The sequence below is a fragment of the Hyla sarda genome, chromosome 2, assembly GCF_029499605.1.
Source record: "Hyla sarda isolate aHylSar1 chromosome 2, aHylSar1.hap1, whole genome shotgun sequence".
NCBI lineage: Eukaryota > Metazoa > Chordata > Amphibia > Anura > Hylidae > Hyla > Hyla sarda.
The window spans coordinates 230815579-230826639 of NC_079190.1; positions in this window are offsets into that span (position 1 = coordinate 230815579).

Genomic DNA, 11061 nt, shown 5'->3' on the forward strand with positions numbered 1-11061 from the left:
GGTTAAGGGGTTAAATTTGGAAGACAATGTACTCTGAACTGGCAAATTGGACTAAAATTCTGGGGATTTAAAATCAGGTGAAAGGATTAAAAATTTTGAAATCCGTAGAAGTGTGATACTCCCTGAAGCAATCCTTAATGTAGAGGCCCGGATGATCGGGGCAAGTGTCACACTGAGTGGTGGTGTCCTTCTGAATCCCTTTCGACACACTCTGCATTTTTTCTGGAATCGTCCCTAATTTCCAGTGTGAGGGAACTTCACCTGGAAAGTGTTGATCCGGGGGCCCACAGTTCCAGAGGTGCTCTGACCGTCTCTGTGGCGGTCACCAAAGATGAGGGCCTTTAGAACTTCCTCTTGGAACTGCAGGTATGTCCCTGTGTTGAAAGCGTACTGGTACAGTACAAAAGAGTTATACATGGCAACTTGTACCATGTAGACTACAACTTTTTTGTACCATACCCATGTTTTCCGCATGACATTATATGGCTTGAGGACTTGATCAGAAAGATCAACTACCCCCATATACTGATTGTAGAGCAGAATACAATCAGGCTTGAGGACCGGTCCAACGGTACGTCACACAGGGACAGGGGTGCTACCGTTCCAATGAATTGTGGTGAGCATAAGATCCCTCTTGTCCTTATACCTGACTAGCAACAGGTTTTCACGGGTAAGAGCACGGGACTCACCCCTGGGGGATAGGAATTTGGAGGGGATAGGAAGGGAGGCCTCTTTGATTCTTCCAGACTCTCCCACAAGCGCCGTGGATCTGGCAGCGAGGGATGTGAAGAGAGGGATACTAGTATAAAAGTTATCCACGTAAAGGTGGTGACCTTTATCTAGCAATGGGTGCAAAAGGTCCCAAACGATTTTCCTGCTAACACCCAGAGTGGGGGGACATTCTGGGGGTTCAATACGCGAATCTCGTCCCTCATACACTATAAACTTGCAAGTGTACCCTGACATACTCACGCAAAGTTTATTCATCTTCACGCCATAACGTGCTTGCTTGGTTGGGATGTATTGCCGGAAACTGAGTATCCCCTTAAAGCTGATGAGAGACTCATCAATAGCGACCTCCCTTCCAGGGACATAGGCCTCCCAAAATTTTGCCCCGAAGTGATTGATGACTGGCCTGATTTTATAATAAATGCAAACATTTCCAAATGGCCTCGAATCGGGGACGTGCCATGGCCATAATGTAGAGCGGGGTCTGGTATCGGATGTCCCCACTCCAATATTGCCTGACACTGGGTTTTTAGACTAGGCCCGTATGCAGCACAAGGCCTCAAAATGTCCTCATTTTGGCTGCATCGACTAGGAACCAGCCACCGGGCCTAGCCAAAAGTGAGCCCGGGTTTGTGGTGATGAACTGTTGAGCATACAGATTTGTCTGCTCAACCATCAGATTGACAAAGTCGTCACTGAAATAATAACTAAAAAAGTCTATTTCAGTGAACTCGATAATGTCAATCTTGATTCCTGAGTTGCCAACAAACTCAGGAATCATGGGCTCATGGTCCGCTGGCTCAGTCCAGACAAGTTCACAGGTACCAGGCACCAGTAAACTTGGCTAGGGCGCTTGAGTAGTATGAGCGCCAGGGGGACTCATATTAGCATGGGGCACAGGGTTAGGAACAGAGGAGGTTTGCGGTCCCGCATAGCGGCGTCTACATTGCTTTGGTGGCTCATCATCAGAACCGGATGATGAGGAGGATGAGGAAATAAGGAAGTTGGGATCCTTCCTTGACCTCTGTGGTGCTTTCAGTGTTGGAGGCAAGTATGGCATATGCCTCCTCCACTGAAAACACCCTGCGGGCCATTTCCCTACTCTAATGGGGATGGGGGTGTGTGTATGTGTGTGGGGAAAGCTTTATTTGTATATGTGCTGTAAACCAGATTCTTGGTGACTACTTGCGACATTTTGTCTCCTCCCGCCAAGATGATTGGGTCGACCTTCTGCCCTGGGCTGAATTCTCGTACAATTTCAAAAATTCTGAATCCTCCGCCAAATCCCCATTCTTTGTGGTGTACGGCATCCATCCTCTGCCGGGGGCCCCCTCCCCATTCCCACTTCTTCTGGAGTTCCTGCCGTGGATGAAGTAACCCGGGACTTCTCCTTTATCTGGAAGGAGACTCAAAAGTCGCTCCTACTGGCCTCGTCTCGAATGAAGAGACATGCAGATAAAAAGAGAAGAACTCCTCCTGTCTTCGGTCCTGGTGACAAAGTGTGGCTCTCTGCCAAATATATCCGGTTTCGTGTTCCTAGCTACAAGCTGGGTCCACGTTACCTTGGACCATTTAAAGTCAAAAGTCAAATCAACTCTGTCTCCTACAAGCTTCATCTTCCTCCTTCTCTTCGTATTCCTAACTCCTTTCATGTTTCCCTTCTCAAACCTCTCGTTCTTAACCACTTTTCCCCCAAGGTCACCGTTCCTGCTCCTGTCTCTGGCTCCTCTGATGTCTTCGCGGTAAAAGAAATCCTCGTCTCCAAGTTTGTCAGAGGTAAAAGATTTTTTCTTGTTGACTGGGAGAATTGTGGCCCCCAAGAGAGGTCTTGGGAGCCCGAGGACAATATCCTCGACAAGGAGCTCATCCATAGGTTCCTGGGCTCCAAAAAGAGGGGGAGACCAAAGGGGGGGGGTACTGTTATGCCGAGCGCTCCGGGTCCCTGTTCCTCCCCGGAGCGCTCACGGAGTTCTCCTGTCTGCAGCGCTGACCGGGAGCGCTGCACTGTCACTGCCGGCGGGGATGCGATCCGCGTAACGGGACGCGCCCGCCCGCGGGTCGCACCCCAAGTCACTCACCTGTCCCGGTCCCCGACTGTCACGTCCTGGCGCGCACGGCCCCGCTCTCAAGGGCGCGCGCGCCGGCTCTCTGAAATTTAAGGGGCCAGTGCACCACTAATTGGTGCCTGGCCCAATCAGTTGTTCAATCACTCCCATTCATATAAAAACCCACTTCCCCTTCCTGTCCCTGCCAGATCTTGTTGCCCTAGTGCCCTGTGAAAGCGTTTTGTGTATCCCAAGCCTGTGTATCCAGACCCTTGCCGTTGCCCCTGACTACGACCCTTTGCTGCCTGCCCTGACCTTCTGCTACGTCCAACCTTGCTCTTGCCTTGTCCCTGTGTATCGCGCCTGTCTCAGCTGTCAGTGGGGTTGAGTCGCTATCGGGGTTACCTGCCGCTGCAAGTCCATCCCGCTTTGCGGCGGGCTCTGGTGAAAACCAGTAACCCCTTAGATTCCGTTCCCCTGGTACGGCCCACGCCATCACCTCACTGACACAGAGGATCCACCACCAGTGTCCTCTCCGCATACCAGTCCGGATCCTGACATTAGCGCTTGGTGGCGGTAGGGGGCGCAGTGGGGGGTCAAGCCACTCAGCCCAGAACAGTGGCTGGTGGCACGTACACAGACCCCCCCACACACAAAATACACCCAAAAAATGAAATAATAAAACGCTTAACCCTGAAAATGTGCAGCAGCCTGAACAAAAAAAATCACTGACAGCGGTGGGGCAGGCCGCACACATAGGTATGGTCCGTCTACACAGCATAGGCCTGCTAATGGTGGCACTGACCGCCTATAGGTGCAAAAATACAAGCAGCAAAATGTGCTACGGACCCGCGGACACCTTTTTTATTAATTAAAAAATTAATAACTCTTTTTTTTTTTTACTCCTAACCTGTCCCTACCTAATCTAAACTGTCCCTGATTGCTTTCTGTGCCAAGGGGCCACAGAAAGGGGGCACTTTTTTAATACTGAGGGGGGAGATGGCAGCACAGGACTCCGTCCTGCACACCAGATCACTAAAGTATGGTGGGCAGCACAGAGCAACATGCTCCTTCATCCCCTCTCCATACTGCTGTGATTGGTGCGGCACTACGGCCGCCCAATCACAGCTGTACTGGGGGGTGCTGGGATGCCTGCTGAATGATTTCAGCAGGCATCCCAGTCCGGTCCCCGACCTGCTAGCAGCAAAATTCCCACGGGCGTACCTTAAGGACTCGAGATGCAGGGCGTATGCATACGCCCTGCATCCTGAAGAGGTTAAGACTGAGTTCAAACTACAGAATTTGAATATGCCGCTAAAATTCTGCTGCCAAAAAAATTTACGTGCTGGTTCTTTTGGAGGAATACATTGCTGTTTATGGAGATGGGCAATGTCTACGTGGTCCTAGCCCCTACTGATTGAGTTGGCAATAACACTAGGAAGTTCCATCCAGAGATTCCTTAGTCTGAACCAGCCCCTACATGTCTTTCTCTTGTAAACTCATTTTTGTTACAGTGTTGCATTAGATGAGCTGAAATGCTGCGCATACAACAGCAGATGGAGCTCTATCTTCATAGTTTAGCAAAAAAAAAAAAAAAAAACATTAGGAACTACATCAATCATAAATAAGGAGGAATACTGTATATTAAAGGCGGGTTGCCTGAGATAAAAAAAAATAAAAAACAAACTGACAGCCAAATAGGATGGTAAAATAACTAAAGACACTTGTCATCTGCTCGATGCTGCCTCTTTTTATTCCATCAGATGACATCCCCGGGTCACCCTGTAGCCTTGGAGGTAGTTGGAATAGTAGTATATTTAGCTACAAAGTAAATTAATCATCTATTAATCATCTATGGTCAAATTGGCCTGGACGAGCAAGTTTTTCCAAAGACTCACTAAAACAGCCATAGTAAAATTTCCACGTATAAACTAAAGTAAACTTTAATACTTAAAGGGGTACTCCACTGCTAGAAATGTTATCCCCTATCCCAGGGGTCTCAAACTCAAATTATCTGGGGGCCACTGGAGGTAGAGGCTGGGTGAGGCTGGACGGCATGCACCCCACACATATAATGCGAGGAACTATACTGCACATAATGTGGGGAGCTATACTGCGCCTAATGTGGGTACTATACTGCCAACCTAATGTGGGGGACTATACTGCACCTAATGTGGGGGACTATACTGCACCTAATGCGGGGAACTATACTGCACCTAATGCGGGGGACTATACTGCACCTAATGTGGGAGACTATACTGCACCTAATGTGGGGGAACTATACTGCAGCTAATGTGGGGGAACTATACTGCACCTAATGTGGGGGACTATACTGCACCTAATGTGGGGAACTATACTGCACCTAATGTGGGGAACTATACTGCACCTAATGTGGGGGACTATACTGCACCTAATGTGGGGGACTGTACTGCACCTAATGTGGGGAACTATACTGCACCTAATGTGGGGAACTGTACTGCACCTAATGTGGGGGAACTATACTGCACACCTAATGTGGGGGAACTGTACTGCACACCTAATTTGGGGGAACTGTACTGCACACCTAATGTCTGGGGGAACAACAACCTAATGCACACTGCTGCTGCTTGGCTTCAGCTCCTGCTGATCCCGTGCTGCTGCCAATCCCATTCTGCCACTGATGACAGGTACCCCCTACAGTTCAGATCACTGACGAGCACCCGCTCTCGCCCTCCAGACTGAGGGCGAAGTGGGTTCTGTCAGTGACACCACCCAGCAGGAGGCCTGGTTGATCGGCCGCTCCAGGATGACCAATCAGGGTCATTGTGAGGTGCCACCTCACTTCTGCTGTGCAAGGGTGATTGGTATTTCTTCAGACAGTACCAATCACCCTTATTTTCTGGGTAACTGGAGACCCAATTGGCCTGAATGGGTTAAACTGATTGGCAGTAATAAAGCTCATGCATTGACCGAAATGCGTCAGTTTATAGTTCTTGTGTCCATGGATGTATACAGTTTTAAAGATTTTCAGTAAACCAAAGTTTTGCTTAAAGGGATATTCCTTTGCTTTTTATTTTTTATTTTTGACTATGTTACAGCGGCTGTAAAGTTAGTGTAGTTTATAATATAGTGTACTTACCTATGTTTAATGGTGGTCTCACAATTCCTCAGTGATTTTTGCCCCAAGGTTTTTTTTTAACAGAATATAAAATGAGTGTTGTCTCAGGTTTTCCAGGGTTGCAGTGCAGCCCGAGACATTACATCACTAGTCAGGTGTTCAGAGGGAGCCTGTCTGCTTCAATGGGTGGAGCGACCGCTGAGTGGGAGGAAGATCATTCTGTTTTTGCAACGGCTGGAGGTGCCCTAGTCCGAAAACACTGGTCTATTGCATTAAAAGGATCACAGGTGTGTTTAAATGGTTGAGGTGGCTGATGTGTGGGAGGGAGAAAAGTGACCTCACAATTACAAACAAGTAATCAAGGTATTTGTACTTTAAGAGAACAAAAATCTAGCCTCAGCTTTATGGTAATCTGACAACATTTATCCCCAAGATAAGCACAGATCCTTCCTAAGCATGTCTATTACTGTCTGGCAGGTAAGTACTAAAATCACCTTATGGTGGAGAACCCCTTTAAGTTTCTGTTTGCTGGATCATTCCTTTAGGAAAAACTATAAGTGGACGGGACTCCAGGATACCTGTGCAAGAGGAACATCAAATAGGGTGAGAGCCAGTGTACACTGTCTATGCGTGTGAGGCACTGCAGGCCTGACTGGAGTTGTAGAGCCACTTGAACAGAGGTGATCAGAGGAGGTTCTAGTAGTGGGCTGCATAGTCTAAAATAATGAGGCCTATTTTATGTCCCAGTACGGTCCTCCTGGATAACCCCTTTATAATAATATAGGTTTTAATCATATTACTTTCCCTATACATTTATGTTTCCATAACAAACACATATGCTGTGCACACTGGCTCTCACCCCCTCTGATGCCTCTCTTGCATGGATAGCCAGGAGTTAGGGCCACTGATTCAAATACAGAAATTTCCAAACGAAATGATCCAGCAAAAGTTAGCTTCAGTAAAACTCCTGTTTATTCAAACATCTTTAAAATGTGTAAATCCATGGATACAAGAACTATAATCGACACATTTCGGTCAATACATTACCTTAACTCCTCAAGGACGAAGGGCGTACAGGTACGCCATTGCGACTTGGTACTTAAGGACTGAGGGCGTACCTGTATGCCCTGGTCCCGTTACCGTGGTTTAAAGAATGCTCACAAGCAGAGAACTTTTATAACTCAGTGGGTCCCGGTTGCTTTGAGCAGCTAGGACCCATGGTTAATGCCAGGCATTGCCGATGCCTTGCATTAACCCTTTAGTCACTGCGATCAAAGTTGATTGTGGCGTCCAAAGTGCGGGGTTACCTCAGGACAGCTGATCGGGACATCTGCGGCGAAATCATGGGTCCCGATCAGCTGAGTGGACGGCGGGAGGGCCCTTACCGGTCTCATAGCCATCCGATCAGTGCTCTGAGGCTCTGGCCAGCGATGGCAGGCTATAGCAGCAAAGAACTGATAAAACTGATCAATGATATGCTGTGGCATAGCATTGATCAGTGTATGCAATCTACAGATGCATGTTATAGCCCTCTATGGGGACAAAAAAAAAAGATGTGTAAAATAAAAAGTTAATAAAAGTTAATTAACCCCTTCCATAATAAAAGTTTAAATCAATCCACTTTTCCCATTTTTAAAATAAAATAATGTAATAAAAAATAAACATAATCATATGTGGTACCGCCACGTGCGTAAATGTCTCAACTATTAAAATATAAGGTTAGTTAAACCGCATGGCGTACACTAGAGATGAGCGAATTTACAGTAAATTCGATTCGTCACGAACTTCTCGGCTCGGCGGTTGCTGACTTTTCCTGCATAAATTAGTTCAGCTTTCAGGTGCTCCCGTGGGCTGGAAAAGGTGGATACAGTCCTAGGAGACTCTTTCCTAGGACTGTATCCACCTTTTCCAGCCCACCGGAGCACCGGAAAGCTGAACTAATTTATGCAGGAAAAGTCAGCAACTGCCGAGCTGAGAAGTTCGTGACGAATCGAATTTACTGTAAGTTCGCTCTTCTCTAGCGTACACGTAAAAAAAAAAAAAAAACACTAAAGTCCAAAACTGTGCATTTTTGATCACTTCATATACCATAAAAAACTAATAAAAAGCGATCAAAAAGTCAAAATCAAAGTAAAAATGGTACCGATATAAACTACAGGTGCAAAAAATGAGCCCTCATATAGCCCTGTACGCAGAAAAAAAAAAGTTATAGGGGTCAGAAGTGGACAATTTTACACATTCTAATTTTGGTGCATGTAGTTACATTTTTTTTAAGTATATATGTATTGTTTTTGTACTAATTAGTTTTTTCAATTTCACCCCACAAATATATATTTTTTTTAGTTTTGCCGTATATTTTGTTATTAACTGATTGATGTTATTACAAAGTACAGAGTATAAGGGCAAAAACAAGTCCTTTTATGGGTCTGTAGGAACTGAAAGCGTTATCATTTTTAGAACGGGAGAAGGAAAAAAATGAAAGTGCAAAAACCAAAATAGGCCTGGTCCTTAACGTGAAAATGGGCTGTGTGTTTAAGGGGTTAATCATGAACTACTAATAAGTAAAAACAAATGAAATCCAACAGACAAGTCACATGACTGCTGACATAATCAGACTTAATTGGTTTAGCTGCAACACCCTCCTGTAGGACAGAAGTTCAAATGTGACAAAATACACCAACAACTAACTGCATTATTATAAATGTCCTCTAGATGGCGTGTTTAAGCATGTTGTTTGTCTGTCCCACATACTGCACAGAACATCAGTCACAGGTAACCAGTTTTTCATAATTCCTCCCCTATGTTAGCACCTAGTCTTCTTTCCTCAGAGTCTAAAAAGGTTTTGACTTTGCTTGCTAAGGCTGGGTTCACATATGTCCGGCATAGGTGAACTCAGACTAGATGTCTACGCAACTGATGCCACAACTAATGACAAGTTGTCATCAGGTGTATGGCATCCGGCGTCCATTGTTTCTGGATGACAGACAGGGAAACGCAGCAAGATGTGTTCCCCTGTCTGGTGCCCTCCGGCGTGTCCAACCATCCGACGTTAAAATTGAGATGCTGGATGATTGTGAACTGTCCCATTCAAATGAATGGGATCAGTTCTAGCATCAGTTTAAACTATGCCAGACACCTGATACATGTGAACCCAGCCTTATAAAGACAATTTTAGCTGTGGCCACACAAGCTATGCTACTACCTGTGATAATATTGTTAAATCTGGGCAATTTAGATTTTGTGCAACTCAATATATGTATAATATTAAAAGCTACATTAATTGTTGCAGCAAAAATTGTATCTATCTGGTTATGTGTGAACAACGTTCTTTGCAATATGTGCTTTAGATACGAATAATACATATACGCCATCTAGTGGACATTTTAAGGGATAGAAGGGGGGAATGATTACTATGATATTGTGATGCTTTTAAATAATTTCTGGTACTATGAACATATGTAACGATTAAAATATTTCAATAAAGATTTAACAATAAAAGAATTGTTATTATAATTATAACTTTAATACATCAGTATTAAAGTTATAATTATAATGACAATTATAATGACAGCCCTGCCCTGTCTACTCACAGCAAACAGGGATCCTATTTATGACATGGCATCATATAGAGTTAGGCTGGGTTCACACTACGTTTTGTCCCATACGGGAGCGCATACGGCAGGAGGGAGCTAAAACCTTGCGCTCCCGTATGTAACCGTATGCGCTCCCGTATGCCATTCACTTCAATGAGCCGACCGGAGTGAAACGTTCGGTCCGGTCGGCTCATTTTTGCGCCGTATGCGCTTTTACAACCGGACCTAAAACCGTGGTCAACCACGGTTTTAGGTCCGGTTGTAAAAGCGCATACGGCGCAAAAATGAGCCGACCGGACCGAACGTTTCACTCCGGTCGGCTCATTGAAGTGAATGGCATACGGGAGCGCATACGGTTACATACGGGAGCGCGAGCTTTTAGCTCCCTCCTGCCGTATGCGCTCCCGTATGGGACAAAACGTAGTGTGAACCCACCCTAACATGTGAGCAATAGAGCATCACTCTGCCCCCTCAATTGTGTATGTACTACAGTGGGGATCAAAAGTTTGGGCAAACATTTCTATTAATGTGCATAAAGAAGCCAAGGAAAGAGGTAAAAATCTCAAAAAGACATCAAATTACAGATTAGACATTCTTATAATATGTCAACAAAAGTTAGATTTTATTTCCATCATTTACACTTTCAAAATAACAGAAAACAAAAAAATTGGCATCTGCAAAAGTTTGGGCACCCTGCAGTATTTATAGCATGCACTGCCCCCTTTGCAAAGCTGAGGCCTGCCAGTGTCATGGATTGTTCTCAATCATCATCTGGGAAGACCAGGTGATGTCAATCTCAAAGGTTTTAAATGCCCAGACTCACCTTGCCCCAACAATCAGCACCATGGGAGTTGTCTAGAAATCTGAAACTGAAAATAGTTGACGCTCACAAAGCTGGAGGCTATAAGAAGATAGCAAAACCTTTTCAGATGTCAATATCCTCTGTTCGGAATGTAATTAAGAAATGGCAGTCATCAGAAACAGTGGAAGCAAGATCTGGAAGACCAAGAAAAATATCAGACAGATCAGCTCGCAGGATTGTGAGAAAAACTATTCAAAACCCACGTTTGACTGCTTAATCCCTCCAGAAAGATCTGGCAGACACTGGAGTTGTGGTGCACTATTCCACCATAAAGAGATACTTGTACAAATATGGTCTTCATGGAAGAGTCATCAGAAGAAAACCTCTTCTACGTCCTCACCACAAAAATCAGCATTTGAACTTTGTAAATGAACATATAGACAAGCCTGAGGCATTTTGGAAACAAGTTCTGTGGACCGATGAGGTTAAAATTGAACTTTTTGGCCGGAATGAGCAAAGGTACGTTTGGAGAAAAAGGGGAACAGAATTTAATGAAAAGAACCTCTGTCCAACTGTTAAGCATGGGGGTGGATCAATCATGCTTTGGGGTTGTATTTAAGCCAGTGGCAGAGGGAAAATCTCACCAGTAGAAGGAAAAATGGATTCAATAAAATTTCAGCAAATTTTGGATGCTAACTTGATGCCATCTGTGAAAAAGCTGAAGTTAAAGAGAGGATGGCTTCTACAAATGGATAATGATCTTAAACACACCTCGAAATCCACGGGGGATTACAT